Consider the following 24610-nt stretch of genomic DNA (forward strand, 5'->3'; position numbering starts at 1 on the left):
ATAAAAATGCCCCTGGCTTTCCATCCTGGTATTTAAAACTGGTTCCACTTCCTGATTCCCCTGGTCCTTACCCAAGACTCTGATGAACTTGACCATGGGGCTCAGTTAGGAGGAGAACTCTGCTTTCCTCTGAGAAGATGATGATCATACTTGGCATTCCTCTAACAGGTTTTGTAGTCAGGAACACAAATCACAGCCATTCTACACAGTTCCATTCCTTCCTGAAATCCTCTGCTGATATGCCTGGCATGCACTGATTCTTTGGTATCTACTGATTCTTTTCTTTAAGGCTCCAGGACCTGGAGGGAATATGAACTCACCATGAAATTTAATATACTTGATGATCTTTTATTTAGTCAATCCCCTCCAAAACTGTGATCCTAATATATTTATGGTCTTGATTTTTTTCTTAAAAAAGTTCTTAATATCGAATGTTGCAAACTCCTCTTAAGCAGGATTTTCCCCTTGAATGCAAATATTTATATTGTTTTTGTAAAGTATATTTTTTTGGGTCCAGTTGTGGGGCCTGAACTCTGGGCCTGGGCACTGTCCCTCAGCTCTTCAGCTCAAGGCTAGTGCTCTACCACTTGAGCCACAATACCACTTCTGGCTTTTTTTTTCTTTTTTCTTATGTGGTGCTGGGGAATCGAACCCAGGGCCTCATGCATGCAAGGCAAGCGCTCTACCACTGAGCCACCTTTCCAGCCCTGTAAAGTATTTTTAAACTGGTTAATATATCACAGACTTGTCTTGATTTAGTTTGGGCTCCTGCATTATAAGGCTCTATAGTGTAGTAATTAAAATAGTTACAGTGGAGTTCCAAAGCCCTATGATCAAAGTTCATGTCTGCCTTATCTAGGTGTTGGACCTTTGGAGAAATTTAATTTTTAACTTTGTTGAGGCTCAGTTCCTTCATACATAAAATAGGATGATGATAGTGAAAACCTCATCATGGCTTTGGGGAGATCAGGGTATTTTTCATAAAGCCCATTCCTATACAAAAAGAAAATATTAGAAATTATGTGTTGTGTTTGTGGTAGCATAAGGTGAGGATAATTCAGGGGAAACATTTTTTTAATTTTTTTCAGATTCTAAAGGAAATTAAAATATTTTCATGAACCCCTAAAAGATATCTTTAATTTTATGCATCATTCATGAGTTTAGAGAATAAGTTCACCTTGCTTAGGGGGATCTAACTTAACATTTTCCAAAACCCCAGGTCACTGCTAATAGCACTGGGTGTCTACTATGCAATTCAATCTCAAGATAAGTCCCCTAGAAAACTAGATTGTGCCCTGAAGGATCTTTAATATGATGATTGTGGAATGGCCAGCAGAAAAGATAGCCATATGGTAATCTCCAGAAGCTTTTAGGATGTCTATAATTCCTGAACCAGAAATGCATACTTTAGGACTGAATGAGTACTTAGGACATTGAGCATTCATTCAGAAGATGGAACAATCATTACAGGCTGAGTTTTCGGGAGAGACATCATGAGTTGAATCATGGAACAAAGTGGATTCTGTCTGTTTCATAATAGAAAAAAATAATAGACTGGGGTTCAGGAGACTTAGAAATAAAACTGGCTTTGCAATTCACTAACTGGATATCTTTGAAAATGAAAGGCTGAAAAATACATAAGCCTATCATATTCTATTCTAAGCAAAATAAATCTGAGGGTATTAATAATTACAAAAAATATAATGTAATGCAAAAAGCTTTGTTGATTATAAAGAAGTCTGGGTAGAATGGCATATAGCTGTAGTTCAACCACTTCAAAGGTAGAAGCTTGAGAATGAGCTCAGGGCCTGAGTTTGAGGCCAGTTTGGAAATACAGTGAGAACTCATCTCTTAAGGAGGCAGAGAGAAGAGACAGAGACAGAGAGAGACAGAGATTGATTAGAAGGCTATATATACTCTGATAAGGAATAATCTAGCAGGAGGATAGGCTCATCATGTACTTGTGCACAACCAAATATAAATCTAAAATATGCTAATCCACCAACTGGGAAAATGAACACATCAGACAATGATGGATCACACAGTTAAAACACAGTCAAAAGAATGAAGAACAAAGAACAAATCATTTGAACAAGAAGGGGATCTGAGGCTTGGAGCAGTGAGGCAACTTAGCCCATAGATACTCAGTCAATGGCAGAACTGAAAATAAAAAACCTGATTCCATCGTTAGCCTCCTCTAGAAAGACAGAGCTTTAGCATGTATTTAGATTAAAAAGATACATTCAAGGTAAACCAATTTGATCTTCAGTATTCAATTAAAGAAGTTCAAAAAGATCTTGCCCATGTAATTGTAACCCCTCTGTACAGTATGTTCACAAAAAATAAAAAGAAAAAAAATCCAAACAGTTGAAAAAAGGAGTAAGTATAAAATAGATGCAACAGAAAATGCCTAAAACTCAACACTAAAAGCAAGTTCTTTGAGAAACTTAGTAGATAAACACCTTAAAGTATCAGATGAGAAGGGCAAGTCTGGCTTAGTGGCAGACCATATGCTTAGTATTCCTGAGCTCTACACCCCACCAAGACAAAAGCCAGAAGAACCAACGGAAAGAGAAATCAACAGAGAATTAAAATTTGAGAAAGACATAAAGATGTACAATGAGTTATGCATTACTACAAATATAGAAGAGATTTTAAGAATTGTAAATTAATGGGCTGGGAAGGTGGCTCAGTGGTAGAGTGCTTGCCTTGCATGCATGAGGCCCTGGGTTCAATTCTTCCGCACCACATAAGCAAAAAGAAAAAAGCAGGAAGTGACGCTGTGGCTCAAGTGGTAGAGCGCTAGCCTTGAGCTGAAGTGCTGAGGGACAGCGCCCAGGCCCAGAGTTCAGGCCCCACGATTGGACCCTTCCCAACCCCCCCAAAAAAAGAACTGTAAATTAATAGTATAAAGAACATCTGCCTATACATTTGAAGACTTAAATTCTTATTATCTTTTCAGAAAATAAATGATCGAAATTTGCCAAGAAATAAAAAACCAAGAAAACAATAGAAAAGTAAAGAAGTCTGGAATCTCCCAACTCCTTCTCTTCTACATTTAAAAACATAGAAGGTGTAGACAATTTTATGGTGGCAATCCCAGGTTTTCAGAGATTTAAAAATAAAAGAGAAAGAAGAAAAAGACTATAGCCATGCAGTTCATTCATGAAAAGTTCATCTCCCTACACGTCCAGAAGGAACAAAGAGAAAATAATAAAATGGAATAAATGACAAGAACATTCTGAATAAAATATTAGCAAACAGCCCAGATTTTTCTAGTCTTAGTGAAGTCTATTTGCTACCTAAAAGTGGAAAGAAGGCAAAAGAGAGTTGTAATTTAGTGAATCACTGGTCTTCCTCACTGTCCAATGTTGCAACTTAGGAACAATGAGCAACCTCCTGAATGAAAAGACAGTTGTTTTCATGGAATGTTTCTGAGGCCTGAGAAAATGAATTCTCATGTCCCAGTACTATTACAATTGAGCCTTTGTTGTCCTTGACTTTAGATGCCATGAACTAACTCAAGTATAACCTTACAAAGACATCATGTAGGTACTGGGTAGTGAGTACTATATAGGTACTGGGTAGTGGTCTCCTGGCTCTAAACTCTATACCTATCTATCTATCTATCTATCTATCTATCTATCTATCTATCTATCTATCTAGCATATACAAAATATATACTGGTAAAGTATATATATACATATAATATATATGTATATGCATGCAATATTATAGAATAGCTCTGTGTGGATGCCTAAATATGTTAGAAGATTGTTGGCTTCTACGAAGGGACTGAATCGCTAGGAGGCTGGGGATCCCTTGATATACTCACCTTGGTAAGCTATTCTGTGTGTTTTGTGCAAAATGCAGGCATTATCTATCTTCAAAACAGAATAATGAAGAAAGGATAGTATATTGAAGAGACAGACAATCCAAAATCAATAGAAATAAGTGAACATTTGTTAATACCATGTGTGCAAGCAGGTGGATAAGGAACTTGTACTGAACAATTTTCCAAATATAGAATCAATATGTTTATTTTTCCTCCCAAAGCAAAAGAATAGGGGACATGAAGCTGAAGAAAATTAGACAAACAGAACATATTCAAATATCTATTTCTTCTTTTTTTCAGAGCTCAGATGAAGTGATTAATGTTATGGTATATTGTTTGGTCTCCTTTCTGTCACTAATAACCCAATACCAAAGGCTGGCTAAATGACAAAGAAAATGGATTTTGGAGGTAGAAGTAGGGCTTACAGTTCTGGTTCAAGGTGGGAGCCTGCATCTGGTGATAGCCCTTTGGGAAACAGAGTACCAGGAAATTCAAGAGATCATATAACCAGAGCCAGGAGCATACAACAAACCTGGCAAAACTGACTTGAACATGAGACCAACTCTCAAGGTAATCAACGAACCCATTTGGGTTACCATTAATTTCAAGAATAGATTAGTCGGGGCTGGGAAGGTGGCTCAGTGGTAGCATGCTTGACTTGCATGCATGAGGCCCTGGGTTCAATTCCTCAGCACCATATAAGCAGAAAAAGCCAGAAGTGGGGCTGACACTCAAGTGGTAGAGCTCTAGCCTTGAGCTGAAGAGCTGAGGGACAGTTCCCAGGCCCAGAGTTCAGGCCCCATGACCGACCAAAAAAAAAAAAAGAATAGATTAGTCTATTTATGGGGGCAGAGCCTTCCTCTCCTCTTAGAAATCTCCTCCAGGCTTGCTTACTTGTTAATATCTCAGAATGGAAAATAAATTTCAACATGAGTTTCAGGGGGGAAAACATATTCTACTTATGACATATATGAACAATACCTCAACTTTAAAAATAAATTAATTTTCCAAAAGAGAAATAATATATCCACAACATAGAATACTGCTCAGAAAGAAAAACAAAGTGTTAATAAAATGTTAGGGTTAATGTCTGTCTGTGTGTGTGTGTGAGAGAGAGAAAGCAAGAGAGAGAGAGACAGACACAGAGAGAGAGAGACAGACAGAGACAGACAGACAGAGAGAGAGACAGAGAGAGAAACAGAAAGCTCATCTCAATCAGTAAAAAATAAATAAGCAAGAGTAAGAAAGGACTGGTACATATAAAAACATGAATGAATCACAAAGATGTATGATAATTGGAAGAAACTAGTTTCTCAAGATTACATGTTGTAATACTTCATTCATTTGATAATCATAGACAGAACTACAGTGCAAAAGAATGGTTTTCCAAGTGGGTGATTGTAAAGGATAATTATAAGAAATTGGTGATAGGTGGTGGAATTATCCTGTACCTTTGTTATAGTGATAGTTAAAAATTCATAAAACTGTTCATCAAAATGCCTGAATCTACTATACAGTAAATTTTAAAACAGAATCTTAAAAAACTAAACAAATTATGCCAAAGTCCATTTTGACACATAGAAGCATTGCTTCTATACCAAGAATCAATAATGTTTTTCTGATGATGGAATGTTTGGGCTATAATTGTCTCGTATGTTTTCAATGTGACCACCGTCACACTCTGCACTCTTATTCAGAAAGAATGAGGAAGTTATTGGGGCCTTGTCCTCTTAGAAATGTGATGTCTACACACACTAATCATCCTTTCATGGGAAAGCCATTCCAACTAGAAGCTGTTATATGGTCATGACACACCAGGTGACACATTGCACAGTTCATTGTGACAAGGACTATCCAACAGAAGTAAATACCCAGGGATTCAGGGGTAGCATTGGATTGGGAAAGCAATTTCAACACAAATTTCTTCCCTATAGTGACTTAACAACTTCAATCATGTCTCCTCAAGACAGAGAGGAAACATCAAGTCCTACAGGCTCTCCTGAAGACACAGCATGAAATACCAGGTGTTCCAGTTGATGATCTTAAGTATCTTGACATATTACTCATTGTCCCTGCTTCTCATCTATGAAGAAAGTTTAACTGTCATCTCAGATTAGTTTTGATGTATTTTTTTCATGAACATCTAGTTTATTTTGGGTGGCAGATAGGCAAGAAGGGAAGTAATGGAATTTGAACTTAGGACCTTACAGTTTCAGGGTAGTCAATCTACCACCTGAGCCACATTCTCAGTGCTTTGCGTTTACTATATTTTGAATAAACACACACACACACACACACACACACAGGGAGAGTGAAAAAGGAGGAGAGAGAGAGAGAAGAGGAGAGAGAGAAAGAGAGAGAGAGAGAAGGAGAGAGAGAGAGTGCACGTAGGTCAGTTGGGTTTACTATTTATCCTTCCAATGTAGCTGGCTGCCACTTTGCCCAGCATTTTTTTAAGTTATAAAGATGCTGTACAGAGGGATTATAGTTACATGAGTAAGGTAATGAGTACATTTCTTGTCTAATATTGTTACTTTCTCCTTTGTTTTTCTCCTACTATCCCTTCCCTTCCTCACTTCCCCCACTACCCCCCCCCCCAAGTTGTAAAGTTTGTTTTCAACATAGTCTTTTGTGAGTATCTCTTGTTTTCTTTTCTTTCTTTTTTTTGGGGGGGGCCGGTTGTGGGGCCTGAACTCTGGGCCTGGGCGCTGTCCCTCAGCAATTCAGCTCAAGTCTTGTGCTCTACCACTTGAGCCACAGCGCCACTTCCAGCTTTTTTTTTCCTGCTTATGTGGTGCTGAGGAATCGAACCCAGGGCCTCACGCATGCAAGGCAAGCACTCTACCACTGAGCCACCTTCCCAGCCCTCTTGTGAGTATCTCTTGTGAGTATCATTGTTGCAATGGGTCATCCTGTGTCCTTGTTTCAGCATTTTGTTATTCCTCTTCCCCTCCCCAAATTAGATAAATGTATATACAAGATGGAGGGTACCAACATCAAATACAGTGACAACAGGAAATATACTATAGGGGGAAGAACATACAAAAGAAACAAAAATCTGGGTACCAGTGGCTCAAGCCTGTAATCGTAGCTGAGGCTGAGATCTATGGACTGTGGTTCAAAGCCAGCCCAGACAGGAAAGTCCGTGAGACTTATCTCCAATTAACCACCAGAAAACTGGAAGTGGTGCTGTGGCTCAACTGTTGGAGTGCTCACCTTGAGCTGAAGAGCTGAGGGACAGCACCCAAGCCCAGAGTTCAAACCCCACAAATGGCAAGAAAAAAAGAAAAAAAAATCACAGTACATTAAAGCAACAATTACAAAGAAAAACCCATATCTTGGGTTTCATTTCATTTAGCATCATCTTATATGGTCACATGTACATAGCTTTTGAGCTTTTCTGTTCATTTGATAAGATTATCCTAAACATAAACTAATTATTGCAAATAAAGGAAACCATGGGACCTATATTTCTTTGGATCTGGCTTATTTCACTTAATATGATTTTTTTCAACTGCTTATTTAATGACTTTGTCTAAGACTTATTCTAAAGAAGCCTAGGAAAACCCATTGTCATAGGAAAGGTGGGTGGATAGTGTGAACCATCTTTCCTCTGAAGAGCTATGTAGAATTATCCTGCAGAAAAGGCTATATAAGAGGTTGGGCTACAGCATCAGAAGTGTTTAATTTGAATTCTAGTTGTAAAATACATCTGCTACATGACCTAATGAAACTATATAAACATCTATGACCCTAGTTTCCTCTCTGACAGTGGTGAGAAGATTAGATCTGATAGTGTATATAATGTGCTTAGTACCAGATCTGATGCCTAGGTTGTATCCAAGAAGTGGCAGCTTTTGTAGGACAGGTCTTCAATGTCACAATTATATATCTAAATGGAAAGAAGAGGGAGGACTCAGGAAAGATATTCAAATCCTCTTTAGTTCCCAGTTCTCCTTTCGTCTGTTTGAAGTATAACTTAAAACCTCCAGAAAAAAAAATCACAATTCTTCCAGCTCTTGATGATAGCTTAGTGACTCTGGAGGATCCTGGAGGCCAGAGCTGTAAGATAGTTTTCTAGGTTTGTTACTTTTGCGTTGATGTGACCAGATTCCTGACATGAACAACTTAAAGGAGGAAAGATTTATTTTAGTTCATGATTTCAGAGGTTTCAGTCCATGGTTGCTTTACCCCCATGCACTCAGGCAGAATATCACAGTGCCAGGAGCATGTGCAAGAGGAGCTCCTTCCCTGCCCTCACAATAGATAGCACGTGGAATAAACTGAATACAGGAAGGAACCTTGCTGTGGTTCCAACTTACTTACTTACTCCAACGTACTTACTCCAACTAGGCCTCATAGCCTAAAGTTCATAGCACCTCCCCAAGCAGCACCATTAGTTGGAGACCAAGCACTCAACACATAGGCCTACAGGAGACATTTCACACTCAAAACATAACACCCATCTTTTTAAGGAAAAGAAACCACAAATAACCCTCTTCTTCTGCATACCTATCGCCAAATACTTCTCTGCTCTATCGTTCATATTCTCTCTCCCTCTCTCCACCCCTCCCCCATAGCTTAACTTTTTGGGAGAATTGTTTGTGTTCATTGTCTAGACTTTCTCCTATCTCATTCATGGCTTAACTGTCTGTATTTTTACTGCAATTGCGCTCCCTGAGGGTGCTGATGAGTTCCTTGTATCCAAGTCCAGAGGCTGCTTTTCACTTTTTTTGCTCATAGACCTCTGAGATTGTGGCTTTGAGAGATTTGCCTCAGTGTCCTGGGACATTCACACTTTCCTTTGATGTTTAGGATCTACACTCTTCTACCTGTCCTCTACCTTTCTGACTCTTCCTTTTCAGTTTGATTTAAGCTAATGCTTTCTTTGCCTGTCCTCTAGGTGAAAAAGTTTATTATGGCAGGCCTTCATGCTTTACATACCCTTTTGAAATATCATCTAAGCCACAATCTCAATATGAAAGCTTATCTTGATGACTCCCAATTTTGCCTTTAGATGAAATCTTTCTACTTCTAAACCACAGAACTTTATATTCATTTGAAACCTCCATTTAGTTATTTCACAAAGACCTTAGTTTTAGATTTCAATATTGTAATTTGGATGCACAAAATGTACATCAGGAAGCATGCTAAGGGAAGAGAAGTGAGACCGAGAAAGAAGGCAACACCAGAGAGATTGAATTAATAAGCAGGCTATTGCTGTAGACTAGTGGGGTTCGGCCTCACCAGGGTCCCTCTGCTACACTGGATAGAGAATGCTTCTCAAGTGATGTAGATGAAAAACAGAGTGCACTTCCTGACACTTCCTATCACTCACTGTTGATCACTCCTGGGGCCTTAATTCCTAAATTTTGGGTCTGGCTCATTCTGGAGGCCGAAGAATGACCTCAGAGAATTATGGAAGTGGACTTCTTGAATAATCTGTCTGCAGGGAACTTCTATATAGTCAAAGAGGCATGAATTAATTACTAGTACTCTCAACCCATATGATCAATCATAGGTTTTCATAAATATGAACATTTTATGGAGGTAGAGGCCACAACATCCTAATACACTTTCCTAGACATCCCATGCTCTAGCTTTTGCATACACCTTTAACCTCATGTCTTATCCCTTTCCTATTTATCGATTACATCGAAACATATCTCTCCCTCCATTATGCTCAGTTACTTTCTCCAATCGTTAAAACTTTGCTCATTCTCTCTTCCTCTGATTAAGAATTATTATCCTTCAGATCACAATTAAAAGTCACTTTCCAGAAGTCTTCCCTGATCTCTAATGCTATAAAAATCCCATAACACCTTAACATGGTATTTCTCATATTGACTAATAGGTCATTCACTCATTAGATCCACTGTTCTCCTTCCAAGTTGAGAGTTTTATTAGGTAAGAGGTTATATAGTTTTAATCATTGTGCTATCATAGCCACACTGAGCTAACTGGCACATATTAGAAATAACCTATATCTATTGAATGGATAAATTCCATCACTGATTGAGTTAGGGTTAACGGATCAACTCCACCCAGTGGCAAAAGCAATAAATATGTAAATTAGCCTGGTTGTTGACTTTTTCTCAAATGCCTGAAATCTGAGACTTCAAAGCAGTTTTTATATTTGAATATCATAAAGCAAAGAAAGGCTTTTCTTTGAAGTCAGCATGAGTCTTGTCAGTCCAAAAAGCCCATGGCCAGGAGAAAGTGTGGTATCAATATACCTACTTCCCACCTGCTGTGGAAGAATTTATCTCAGCTCTGAGGTAAAGCCAAGAAGTTATGATTCCCAGAAAATCAAACCGATGATCTTTCCAGAGCCCTTACTTTTAGCAACCCAGCACAATCAGTCTATTCATCTTTCTGGTAATGATTTTTTTTTCTTCCTCAAAGCACACAGTCCATTTTCCATTGCTGACATATAATCCAGAAATAATAGAGGTCAGTCTAGTATAACTCATATCCCAAAAAGGAAAGTGCCAACACCCTGAAAGAAAAGTTCTGAATTAAGCAGTCCCCGAAATAGTTCTCAGCCTATCTGGGGTGGGGGTTATAAAAGGGCCTATTCAGTTATAGAGGGTATTTCTCTTTGTTGTTTATTATAAATATGTCCTTCTTATGGAAAGCCTAAAATTTGCAAACATAACTATTACAGTCAAAGTCTTAATCTAAAAATTATTTCTAGTTCTATTTTCTGGAAAATTTCTACTGGGAAATATTAAAATTTTAGTTATCTCTCACCATTTTTTGTGTGTCTGTTAGTTTTGGGGCTTGAACTCAGTGCCTGGGCTGTATCCCTGTGCTCAAGGATGGATTGCTACCATTTGAGCCACAGCTCCATTCCTGACTTTTCTTATTAGAGATGAGAGACTCATGGACTTTCTTGCCTGGGCCAGTTTCAAACAGCAATCTTCAGATATCAGCCTCCTTGAGTAGTTAAGAGCTTATAGGTATGAGTCATCTGTGTCTGGTTTGAATTGATCTCTTTTAAATTGTAAACTTGTACTATGTAGCAATGTACAGCCGAAACAGATGACCAGATCTCCAGTGAATACATAATGTATGTAAGAAATAAATCTTTGTTGTTTCAATCATTGGGATTTGGGTATATGCTAGTCCATTTTTTATTGCTATAACAAAATCCTCAAGGCAGGCGAGGTAAGAAGAAAATAGGTCCACTTAGTTCACAGTTTTAGAGGCTTTAAATCCAAAATTAGGTGGCCTCAGCAGTTTGGCCTCTGGTGAGAGTCAAGTAGCATCATAGTAGAAGCATATACACGAGCCGTAGCATACTGCAAAACAGAAAGCCAGAAAGAGGTTTAGAAATCAAGCTTGCTTTCAGGACAGCTCATTTTCAATGTAGCTCAGGTCTACTGCAAGGTACCTTAGTCTCTTCTGATGGCTTAATTCTTTCCAGTGAACTAAGGACTTCTCCATAGACCACACTTAGACTTCTTAAAGAGACCTCTTAAAATGCCCACTATCTCTCACTACCACACTGGGGACCAAACTCCTAATATGTGAAACTTTGAGGGCAAACCACATCCAAACCTTCTATATTCAAAACCACTTTGGATGGAGGCACAACAATAAGGCAGTTGGAAGCCTAGTATGGTGGCACATGCTGATAACCCTAAGCTTTTGGGAGACGCAGGCAGGACAATCACGAGTTCAAGGCCAGCCTGGGCTACATAATGAGTTAAAATCCAGTGTGGGATATATCTCAAGATGCTGTCTTGTCTCAAAATAAATTTTTTAGAACAAGGAATCTGACAATTTAGAGAACCAAGTATCCAGTTCTGTCACTGAATGGGCCAGTTTGGAGAGTAAAATATAACTAGACCAAGTCAGTGTGTCTAATAATGCCCTTTTTGACTGACCTTACCCATTCCAACTTACAGAATTCCTTACATCAAAACCAGATCATGACCTTGCAAGCCTTCATGGACACACAGAATGTGAGGCTGGCTTTTTTTATGTTTTTATTATGTGACCAAAATATGACCATTATCAGTAACATATAAAACCTAAAAAAATGTTTTTTTTACTAGCAGCTCTTACTTGTCCAAGAGGATTTTACTGTGATATTTTCATATTTTCATGCAATGTTCCCTAATCAACTCACCCATTGCATTATTGTCCCTCATTCCCCTTCCCCTTCCTTAAATAAATTTCAAGATGTTTTACTATTCTATTTCATATATGTGTATAAACTAATTAGAGTATTCACCTTGTGTATTGGCCTTCCATCTGTCCACTGATGCCTGCCTTCCAACAGAGCCTGTTTTACTTTCCCATCACTCCTTTTTAAATCTATTTTTCAGTGTATGTTAATTGCTCAAAGGGGTTTCACCACTATGTTTCAAGCATGCAGTATATTTTAGCCAGATGGACCTCCTCTGGAGAGAAACAGAAAAGCAGAACCATAAAGCTAGGAGTCAAGCTGAGCATGCGTGCAGTCTCTCCCCACAACTGACCCGCTAAGACAGGCGCACCTCTCAGGAAGTAGCTCCATACTTTCCTTTTCTGGTAGGTGGAACTTCTTTCTGTTGGTGGAAAACAGTTGAAACAATGTGCTGTGGATTGAAGTAAGTGCAGGAAAAAAGTTAAGGAGTTTACAAGGCCTTCTATCATTTCAATTTAGTTTTTCAAAATGACAAACATTGTAGATGTTCAATTCATCCAGTATAGTACCTGTCCTGGGAGATGTTAAGTTCAGAGCTCTCGATCTTCAAGGATCTTTGCTGAAAGACTCTATGGAATCATAGGAGTCTGGGTCAAATAGAACTATAGTTAGGGGATAATAGGCTCACCTGAGCCTTAAGAACAAATCTCTGGGAGAAAACATCCCTAAAGGAGAACCTGGATAAAAGGAGGTGAAAAAGGAAGAGGGAGTTCCATTATCTTGGTTTAATGCTACAGAGCCCTCTGGGCCTGATTTCAGCCTCAGGCTGAAGTGATAAATGATGTAAACCGTCCTCACTGGTAGCCTCTTTCCTCCACATATTCCTCATTTACCAAATGAAGGATATACAACCCTAGTCCTTGAAACCTGGCCTAATGCAGTAGGTTTCAATACATCAGGAGTATGTAATTTGGCTTTGAGTTCCTGCCAAAGAAGTGAATTGCTGCAGAAATGAATAGCACTGAAGCTGAGCAGTTTGAAGGAAGAAGAAAGAGCACAGTACCCTGACAGCTTGGAAAAAACAACCAATTGATCATATGACTGTCATGTGGGATTTATCAGTTAAGTAAACAGGCATGTGTTTGACTTCCAAAGTGATAAAATGCCTTAGGCCTCTGCATGTTGTCACACACACACACACACACACACACACACAGTCCACACTCTTACAGAAAGCCAGGATGGATAGACAGATAAAAAAGAAAGGGAGAGGAAAGGAGAGGAATCTCTCTTCTTTTTAACAGATATATAAACTGTATAAAAATATGAGTCACTTTTAGTCAAATGCCTTTTTTATGTGTAACAGCAAAACCACAAGCTCACTATGGGAAGAGAAAGAGTCTGGCATTACATTTTCAATCATAATTATTTTCTTTGCATGAATCTTGAAGAAAAAGTTTTCATATTACCTTTTTTCTCAACCTTTGAATCAGCTTTTTGCTAATTCATTGGAGATGAGTTCTCTTAAATTTTTTGCCAAACTGACTTCAAACTATGATCCTCCGGATTATAGCCTTTCTAACTGCAGACTTACACAAGTCTTATCAGATGATCCCTTACCTTCCTCTTCTTATCCTTGAATGACAGTCCATTATAGTTGAGAGCACACTTTGTTTATTCACTGATCTACTGATGGACATTTTGTTTTTAACTTCTTGAATAATGGTGCTATGAGCATTCATGCATAAGGTGTTGCTTTGTTACATGTTTTCATGTTACAAACATGATCATGTTTGTGTATTTGTGAGTGGAGTTGCTGGGTCAAATGGTGGCTAATTCCATGTTTCAATTCTCCTTTTGAGGTATTTTCCCAGAGTTTTCTAAAGTGGAAACCATTTTTCATTGCTACCAGTAGTATATATGGCTTTCAGTTTCTCTGTATTGTTACAAATACTTTATTTTCTTTATTCTGTTGAAAAAGAAATCTTGGAATTGAGATGGTGTGCTTGCCCTGGATGCAGTTACACAGGCCCTGTCAGATGATCCCTTACTATACTGCTCCAGCTTAGGAAAAAGTAGGGTAGGAAGAGGCAACCTTTAGAGGGAAGGCCTTTGTGGGGCTAATGCACCAATGATAGGCCAAGTCTTCACTGACAATATACATCTGGGAGTTGTTCAGATTGAGCAATTTGGAAGCGAGCTAATAAGCATCCTTAAGGAACCTCCATGGAGGTAAATTCCCCTGGATGAAAACAACTGGAGATTTGGGTTGCCCAATAACTTCCCAGCAAAGATAACTGGCTTTTAGGTTTGTCAACATTTGTATCATTGTTCTTATAGATTGTAGAGGAACATGCCAACCAAATACCTAAGACTATTGAACTGTAATAATGGTAACAATATGTAGAAAGTTTACCATATTCCAAATGTCCCTAGTTTCCATAAGAACTTTTCTTCAGTTTATTTACATTCCCTTTCTTTCTCTATTGAAACCATTAGAGAAAAGTCACCTGTGCAGTAGATAGCAAAATTCTGTTTTTATCAACACAAGTCCTTCAGAAGACATACAGGTGGCACATAGACATTAGAACCTAAGATCCAGGATCTCACTTCTCTGTTTTTGAACATTAATTCAGTGTTTCTACATGCTGGCTAACCCTCAAAAGTGTACCTTTCCTGTGTATTTTTTCCCAGTTAGAAAATGTAGATCTGTGGGCTGGGAAGGTGGCTCAGTGGTAGAGTGCTTGCCTTGCATGCATGAGGCCCTGAGTTTGATTCTTCAGCAACGCATAAGCAGAAAAAGCCGGAAGTGGTGCTGTGGCTCAAATGGTAGAGTGCTAGCCTTGAGCTAAAGAGCTGAGGGACAGTGCCCAGGTCCAGAGTTGAGGCTCCACATCCGGCAAAAAAAAAAAAATGTAGATCTGTATCATATGGTTTGAAGAAGAAACAAAGTTGAAGGCTGAAGTAGATTGAAAGTTTACGACATACCTCCATTCATTTATTTAAATCCTAACCCTCAGTGTATGAAGAGGTGAAGTTTAGAAGGTAATTCCTAAGAATAGAGTCCTCAGGCATAGGATTAGCACCTTATACAAGTCACCCTACAGAGCTAGCTCATGGTATTTTCCACTACAGGAGTATAAAATATGAGCAGTCTGTAGTCTGTCATCCAGAGGAGGACCTTCATCAGAACCTAGCTATGCTGGCATCTTGGTCTAAGGCTTCCATCCTCTTGAATACGTTTTTGTTGTTTACAGGTGAACCAGTCTATGGTAGCTTGTTGCTATAGTCATCAAAAGCCACAAAATGAAGCCGGGTGCCAGTGGCTCACTCCTGTAATCCTAGGTACTCAAAGGCTGAGATCTGAGGATCACAGTTCAAAGCCAATCCAGGCAGGAAAATCTCTGAGACTCTTTTTTTTTCCATTTTATTTAATTTATTTTTTTTGTGAACATACTGTACAGAGGGGTTACGATTACATGGGCAGGATAATGTGTACATTTCTTATCAAGCATTGCAGCCTCCTCCTTTGTTTACCCTTCACATCCCTTCCCAGCCTCCCCCCCACCCCCCTCTCTGAGACTCTTGTATCCAATAAACTACTCTTATATCCAATAAACTACTCAGAAAAAAAACAGAAGTGGTGATTCAGGGACAGCACACAGACCTAGTTCAAGCCCCAGGACCAGCAAAAACAAATAAAAAAAAAACAAAAAAACAACATAAGGCATAAAAATCTCTTATGAAGTAATCGTTTTGTAACTGTTCATAATACTTTCTTTTAAAGATTTATAATGGAATTTTTAAGTGAAGATATTTGTTCCATGAATCTGTCAACTTTACTAATTTAAATTTAACAGATACATATATAAATTTCCTTTAGAAAAATGTAATGTACACCTAATATGTACTTTACTCAGTATATCTCCCAGGAATAGCAGTGACAAGTATGTCCTCCTGAATTAAGTTCTATGAACTCAGCTGAGAGAGTAAGGAAAATTCTAGGAATTCAACTCTGGGAGAGCCAGCCCTGTCAGAGAACAGCCAATAAAATCCAAGTCCAAAACTGAAAAATAAGCCTTTAATTCTTTAATGCAGGTGCTATATTCAAGAGTCTAAATCTGGAGAAAGTGCCCCTTCCTCCACTTTGTTTCCTAAGAGCCAGATGTATCAGACAGATGTGTAGATCTTAGGGCAAAAGGTTGTGGCAGTTGTGGGCCCTGAGATGAGAAGAGCTAGGGGAAAGGATTATTTGTTGAAAATGCTGGGTCGTGAGTCAAAGTGGGGAAATGTCTGCAAGGTTCGTCCTTACCCCCCACGCCCACCATAGAGAGGACATGGACCCAGCAGGCCCACCTAGGAATGAGGGCCCTGGGGCTAGGACAGATCTGGTGTTAGGAGGGCTGCTGTCTCTGGGAGGCTTGCCTTGCAAGTTCATGCTTGCCTAATAAACCCTTAACCACTGCCTAAGGTCAGGCTTGAAAGATTGCATATATAGATGGTTAATCAAGAACTAGACTCCTCATCAGCATCTGGACAATAAATATGGAAGTCAAAGCCAGTCTCAGTGGGGTGGTAAGTTCTAACAATTACGCAAGCAAGAAAATCAACAGACAAAACAAACAGAAAATAAAACCAGAAAGGGAGGCAGAGAGGAAATAGAGGTGAAGGGGTCAGGGGATGTGACATTAATGTGATCCAGGAAAAGGTGAAGGCAGCCCTCCTGGAATGGAGGGAATCTGGCACTCTGCATACCTAGAGGAGAGCTGTCTCACAGCTCTACCATGGAGGACTTCGTGATAAGTGGGAGGAAGCCCGTAAGTGTAGAATTGAGTGAGCAGAGGGAGAGGTCATGGGGAAACAGACTATATGGCACTGGTCCTTACCAGACTTTACTGCTGTATGAGGCAAGAGGCCACAGGGGATTCTGAAGACATGAGTGGCATGCTCTGTTGCTGGTTCCCTTCCTCAGAAAAGGTTTAAGGCAGAAGATGAGGTTTGGTAAGTGAGAGAGAGAGACAGACAGAACCCTTAGGAGCCCATGACAATAATCCCACACAAGGAGATGGTTAGACTGGACCCAGAGGGAAAGATTGAAAGTAGAGCAAAGGCGTTTTTGTTTGTTTGTTTGTTGTTTTGTTTTAACTTTGAAACTCCATTCTATAAAACCTGGATTTGTCACAGCATGTTTTTATATTTTCTCCTCTTCCCATCCTGAGACCTGGCTGAAATCTGAATGCATGTTATACTGAGCTGACATGGTGTGATTGTTGTCACCCAGCTGGTGGTTCATTTAATTAAAAACTTTCAAGTCAGATACTGGTGGCTCACAACTGTAATCCTAGCTATTCAGGAAAGTCTCTAAGTTCAAGGTCATCCTGGGTAAAAACAGTCTGATAAACTCCATCTCCAAAATAATCATCAGAAAGCCAGACTGGAATTGTACCTAGCAAACTTGAGATCCTGCATTCATGTCCCAGTATTGATAGCACACACACACACACACACACACACACACACACACACACACACACACACACACACCCTAAAACCATGCAGTGATGCATGTATGTAATTTCAGCTACTTAGGAGGTTGAAGGATTATTGTGTAAACTAAGAGTTTGAGACTAGCCAGAACAACCTAGTGAGAACCAATCTCAAAATAAAAAAAAAAGAATAGAGGAGAAAAAGGGGTTGGGAAAGAAGGGGAGACAGTGGAGGAGAAAGAAAACCTTCCTGTGATACCACCAGGTAATTGCTAGTCTCAATCTGTATACATACATTTACTGTGACAAATTGGAATATTATATCAATAAATGTGGCTTTTCTGACTACTTCCTTTAGCAGTCCTGTCATCCCCCCATATCCATACATTCTGCATCCTCTGCTTCAACCAAGAAGTAGAACATATTTGAAAATAATTGAATCCATTGAACACATGCAGCTATATTTTTAGCATTATTCAATAAACAATCAAATATAGCAACTAAATACATAGCAGTGGGAATTCTGGGTAATCTAGATGAGTTAAAATAGAGAGAAAGGGGTATATAAATTATATACAAACATTACACTTTTCATATTAGGGATTTGAGCATCTGTAGATTTAGATGTGGGTGGAGTGACTTGAAACCAATCTCTCAGAAATGGAGCAAAATCTGTTAACTGGTTAGTCAGTTACTAACCCTCCTGTGATATCATCTGATAACTGACATCACCAATCTATAGGTAAAAATATAGCAAATTCAGATTTTATGTAACTGAATTTCAAAGTTGAACATCTTTGCTCAGAAGCACATCATGTTCTTTGCTTACTTCAATTATCAATGCCTCACCTGTGCACTTGGAAAGTCATCGTTCTCTACCTGTCTCTGGGTCTCTTTCTTCCTGTCTCAGGCCTCCAACAAGCACTGAAGACTGGAATCATGGTAACCTTTCCAAAAGCAAAGTTGATTTCCCCCACAGTGTATGTAAGTCTCTGTGATGCTACATAGTTGCTATAGAAATCATTCCAAATCAGATGCCTTCATATCGAACCCTCATGTCCATTCCTACCTGTTATGTCTCCAGCTTTGTTTTCCTTTTATACATATATAGGCTGCACAGAAGCCTCAGTTTCCAGTAGGTCAAAGATCAAGTTCCAGCTACACACCTTTCCAACTGTTTCTGTTGCCCTTTTCCCAACAGCTGCTGGTTCTTCGAGAGCTGGTTCAGTTGGCATGGCTTAGGGAAAACTTCTTGATCTTCCAAGCATACACCATTGTTTAGCTTCTTACAAAACATGGAGGAAAATGTATCTGTTTACCTACCTGTCTTCTCTAGAAAGCTGTGAGCTCAGAACCCCATTCATATTTTTTGTATATGATGAACATAGTAATATACTTGGCACAGGGAATTATGCAATATTTGTAAGAATCGGTTTTGGCTAAATTAGATTTTATGAGCTATAATTCCTTCTCCTACAAAATGTAGATAATAGCAGCAGCAATCTCACAAAAGTATTTTGGATTTTGAAATTATTTAAAACAGTGTCCAAACCAAGAATGCTTGACGTGAGTCCCAAATAGGTATTTGGTTTTTAAAATATATAACAATGTAAATAGTACTACAGTTACATTTTCATTAATCAGAATGTATTTTAATCCCATCTGGAAATGGTGGCATCTATTTTTATGCCTTAGAACGGGATCTGTCCTATCACAAAACGTTTTAGTGTGTTCAATTAAAAAAAAGTAGTGAAAAGAAGTGGTAACCCCATTTCATTTTTCTCTTGGTGGCAAAGTCCTGAGATCTGTGATTATTTGAAGATTCTAAATATAGAGCACTGATGACCCAAAAGCTCTTCTCAAATTTCATCTTTTCTAATAGCTTTTAAAAGCATGCTCCTGGGAGTATTATCTCTTGTGTCACTTCAGGTAATGTTTGCAGTTTACAGTAGTGTATCGAATTTCATCAAACTGATCTTATCCCATAGGGGTCTCTTCTTGTCTACTCAGCTTTGACCATGATAAATGCATTGTTCTAATACTTAGGTTTTATTTTGTCTTCTCATCTTGAGTTAAGCCATTTAATATGTTAGTTAAGTCACTAAGACACCTTTGTGTCTCTGTTATTTCTCTGATGTATGACTTTGTATGAAATTTTGAAAGTATCTTTATATATGACTTGGGAATTTTTTTTGCTACATTGACTTTGAGATGTCAGTATGGTTTGATTGTCTTGTCAAAGTGTACATTGAAAGTTAATCACCCTGTGTTGTCTCAATTTTAAAGGATGGGGCCTTTAGGAGATGATTAAGCCACAAGTGATACTCCCTCCTGGGTGGGATCCTCCCTCCTCTGTCTCCATCTATCTCCTCCCTCTCCCCCTCCACCCTCTTGTCTTCTTTCTTCTTGTTTCCTACCAGATGATTCTGGAACCAGAATGTTCTCACCAAGTGCCAGAACATTCCTCATGGAACTCTCAGCTGTGAGATACTACTTTTCTTTTCTTTTTATTGTGAAAATACCGTATAGAGGGGTTACAATTACATGGACAAGGTAATGAATACATTTCTTATCAAGTATTGTTGCCTCCTTTGTTTTTCCTTCCCATCCCTTCCCATCTCCTACCCCCCCCCCAAAAGTTATAAAGTTTGTTTTTCGGCATAACGACTTGTACATCTCATTGTTACAATGGGTCCACCTGTATCCCTATTTAAACGATTTGGATTTGTTTTTTCCCTTCCCCTCCACAAATTATACCAACATCAAATACAGTGAAAGCAAGGGTTATAGCGTGGGGGGAGGGACATACAAAGCAACAAAGAAATAATTTTATAAATATGTTAGAAACAATTGCATGAAAGAAAAAACATTTGAATACTTGTCTTGGGGTTTATTTCCTTAACATCAAATTATTGACCTTTTCTGCTTGTTTCAGACATATACTGGTTACTGCAAATAAGGGAAACCATGGGACCTATGTTTCTTTGGGCCTGGCTTACTTCGCTTAATATAATTTTTTCCAAGTCTTTCCATTTCTAACAAATGGGCAACACCATTCTTTCTGATGGAGGCATAGAATTCCACTGTGTAAATATACCACATTTTCTTGATCCATTCATCTACTGAGGGGCATCTGGGTTGGTTCCATATCTTAGCTATGGTAAATAATGCTGCAATAAATGTAGTCGTGCTGGTAGCTTTAATATGGTCTTGTTTGTGATCATTTGGGTAAATGCCCCAAAGTGGGATTGCTGGGTCATAGGGGAGCTCTATGTGGAGTCTTTTGAGGAACCTGCATACTACTTTCCAAAGTAGTTGGACAAGTTTATACACTCCCACCAACAATGCAGTAAGGTTCCCTTCTGTCCAAATCCCCTTCAGCATCTGTTGTTATTAGAGTTCTTGATTATAGCCATTCTAACTGGGGTGAGGTGGTATCTCAATGTTGTTTTGATTTGCATTTCTTTTATAGCTAGAGAGGTTGAGGATTTCTTCATGTGTCTATTGGCCATCCTTGTTTCCTCTTTAGAGAAGTTTCTCTGTAAATCTTTAGTCCATTTATTTATTGGGCAGTTGTTTCTTTGAGGATTTGTTGTTGGGGGATTTAATTTTTTGAGTTCCATGTATATTTCAGATATGAGACCCTTGTTTGTTGTATGGCTAGTGAAGATCTTCTCCCAATCCGTGGGCTTTCTATTGATCTTGCTAGCTATGTCCTTTGCCATGCAGAAGCTCTGCAGTTTCATCCAATCCCATTTTCCAACCTTTCTTTGATTTGTTGTGTTTCTGGGTCTCTATTAAGAAAATTTCGGCCTGTGCCCAGAAGACCTAGGGTTTCTCCTATTCCATCCTGTAATGTTTTCAGGGTGTTTGCTTTGACTCCGAGGTCTTTGACCCATTTGGAGTTGATTCTGGTGCAGGGTGATATATAAGGATCTAGCTTTAGTTTTCTACAAGTAGTTAACCAATTTTGCCAGTACCATTTACTGAAGAGGCTGTCTTTCTTCCATTCTATTTTTTTTAGCTCTACCTTTCTGTTCACAATAAATCACCCATGATGCTATGGGTTGGAAGTCTGCTCCTGACCCTGGTGATGTGAGATGTGATACAGTGGAACCTTTGAGAGAGGAGGCCTAGTTGGGGGTAATTAGTAATAGAGTATTGCTGTCATTGCCCTCAGGAAAACCGGTTGATGTAGAACTTGCAGTTAATTCTTAACAGTGTGTTGTTACCTCACATGCTGACACCTGTTGCATATAGTCAACTCTCATTCTGCTTTTCTACCATGTTGTGCTAAGAAAGAACCTCATCAGAGGCTGAGCAAATGAACAGCCACCAAAACTTTGAGCCAAAAAACCTTTTTTCTTCACAAGATACTCAGCCTCAGATATTGTGTTACAGTAGCAAAAGTGATTATTAAATCCTCCCAAGGATTATAAATGAAATTCTTCCATGTATTCATCCTGATTTGTGCACTATTGTTCATAATATTTACAGTGGCTACCCATTCCTCTTTTTGAGAACTATAGAGTTTATTGAGTAAGTGAGAATGCTATATTTGTATTTATTTCTAATTAGTCCAATCAACCTGAGGTATAAAGAATACTTGTATTATTCTGGCATGTTTTGAACCCCTCATCTTCTTACTGAGCACCTTGATTAATGCTACATGAGGAACAGAAGACAACAGGTACTGTCTGATCTCTCCAGCAGTCTGAATCAGGATCTATTGTGTCCTGGTATGTAGGAGAAAGAGTCTCTGCTCAAGCTAAGGACAGTCCCACTTTTGTACTCAGTTCACTTCCCAAAGACTTTACTACAACAGAGATAGCCTTCTCTTCTGCATCCTCGATTTTCCCTCCTCTCAGGGATGGTTTCTATCAGAAAACTGACCTGTTCCTGACCCCCCCACACCATTCCTGTCTAGCTGCTGTCCAGTCCTCCTGTCCCTTCACAGCAAAACTTTTAAATTTCTTCACCCATTTTCTTTCCTTCATCCATTTCACAAAGGCCTTTGTCACTCCCATGACATCTGCACCTTCTAGGAGATTCCTCAGTGAGCTCTATGTCATCAGTGCAATGGACACTTCTCTGCATTCACTCAATCAGCAGATTTTATCCTAGGAAACCACCCTCCACCACTTGAAACTCCTTGCTTAACTCCCTCTATGCACCACTCTCCTGCTTTTCTGAAATCACTGACCCTTTTCTTGACTACAGGCAAGTAAGTTGAATGTGAACAATTCTGGCATTCACCTTCTTGAACATCTAATTAGAATCTGAGGCCTCTCTGTGTAGTATGACCATCTTTGAATGTACATTTACGATCCTTCTATAATCCAGGGTTTGTGACATTCTCTCCACCAACATGTTCCCTTTATTTTCTGCCTTTCTCCTAAACCAGATTCCAGTAGATTAGGTCCTTTGATTCTTTAATAACACCCAACAAGTTTCCTTCATAGTAATTATCATACTTAGCACCCATTAGTCAGACATGTGATTAGCCACTCTGGTGATTTTGCTCTCTAAGATCCTTGAGGCCAGAGATTAGCTGTGATCTCTATTGAATCCTTAGGGTCCAAAGCAATTCCTTGTATATATTTTAAGTTCAATAAATACTTTCATTAGCACATATTGTTCAATGGGGGGTATATTATTAGCCTACATTATACAAAAGAGACTTACTGTCACATTTTCACACATGTACCAATGTATCCCAGTCAATCTCCCTTAATTTCCTCTTCCCTTCTTAACACAAACTACCTTTCATATGTACAAACTACTTTCATATATCTGCAAACAAACTACTTTGACCGTTTTTATTCTCATTCATCAATAATTATTTTAGAAGAAAAATATAAATGTCTATTTAGATGAGGGAAAAAAGGGAATGAATTTGATCGGAGTACATTGTATGAATGGATGGATGGCAATATCAACACGAAATCTTGTACAACTAATAAAAATGTAAATAAAGGAATATATATTCTGTATCGTTTTTGTGTATCAATACTGAGGCTTGAACTCAAGGCATGCCTCTTAGCTTTTTCTGTCCAAGGCTGATATTCTACCACTTGAGCCATACCTCTACTTCCAGCTTTTTGATGGTTAATTGGAGATTAGGATCTCAAGGAATTTCCTGCTCAGGTTAGCTACACACTGTGATCCTCAGTTCTTAGCCTCCTGAGTAGCTAGGATCACAGGCAAGAGCTACTAGCTTCTGAAATGTCCTATATCATTTTGACAAGCAATTTTAGAAGAAAAAAAGGGATGCTGCATAGCATTTAAGTTATATATTATTGTCACATAGATGTACCATAATTCAATTAATTAATCCTTTTTCGATGTACATAGGATATTTCATTTTTAAATATTACAAGCATATAATGGTCATACTTGTAACTGTTTGTATACCTAGAAAAAGAATTACTGGTTTTATAGTGAGGTGCACATTAGCACAGTATGTTAGTCAGCTTGCAATTCTGATAACAAAATACCTGAAATAAACATCTTAAAAGGAAGAATGAGCCAGGTGCTGGTGGCTCACACCTGTAATCCTAGCTACTCAGGAGGCTGAGATCTGAGGTACACGGTTGAAAGCCAGCCCAGGTAGGAAAGTCCATGAAACTCTAATCTCCAATTAACCACCTAAAAATCAGAAGTGGTGCTGTGGCTCAAGTGGTAGAATGCTAGCCTTGAGCTCAAGAGCTGAGGGACAGAGTCCACGACCAGCGTTCAAGATCCAGAACAGGAAAACAAAAAAGGAAAAATGATTTATTTTGGCTCATGGTTTCCAAGATTTCAGTCCAGGAGTGGCTGACTCTATTTCTTTGGGTCTTAGGTGAAACAGAACATTCTGGTGCTAAGAGAATGTGATGGAAGAGTCTGTTCACCTCATGGCAGCCAAGAAGCAGATGGTGGGGGAAGGTGGTAGAGGCTGAGAATATGATATATCTCCTAATATCAAACTCCTAAGGATGAACTCCTTTTAACCAGGTCCTACTACCAGTTTTCATAACCTCCAAATGACCCATCAAGCTATGAAGTCATCAATATATTCATTCTTTGATGAGGTGAGAGCCCTCATGTCCAGTTACTCCCCCAAAGCCCTTCATCTGGCAAGCAAACCTTTAATACATGGCCTTTGGGGGA

Source organism: Dipodomys ordii, unplaced genomic scaffold (genome assembly GCF_000151885.1).
Source record: "Dipodomys ordii isolate 6190 unplaced genomic scaffold, Dord_2.0 Scaffold133, whole genome shotgun sequence".
NCBI classification, from domain to species: domain Eukaryota; kingdom Metazoa; phylum Chordata; class Mammalia; order Rodentia; family Heteromyidae; genus Dipodomys; species Dipodomys ordii.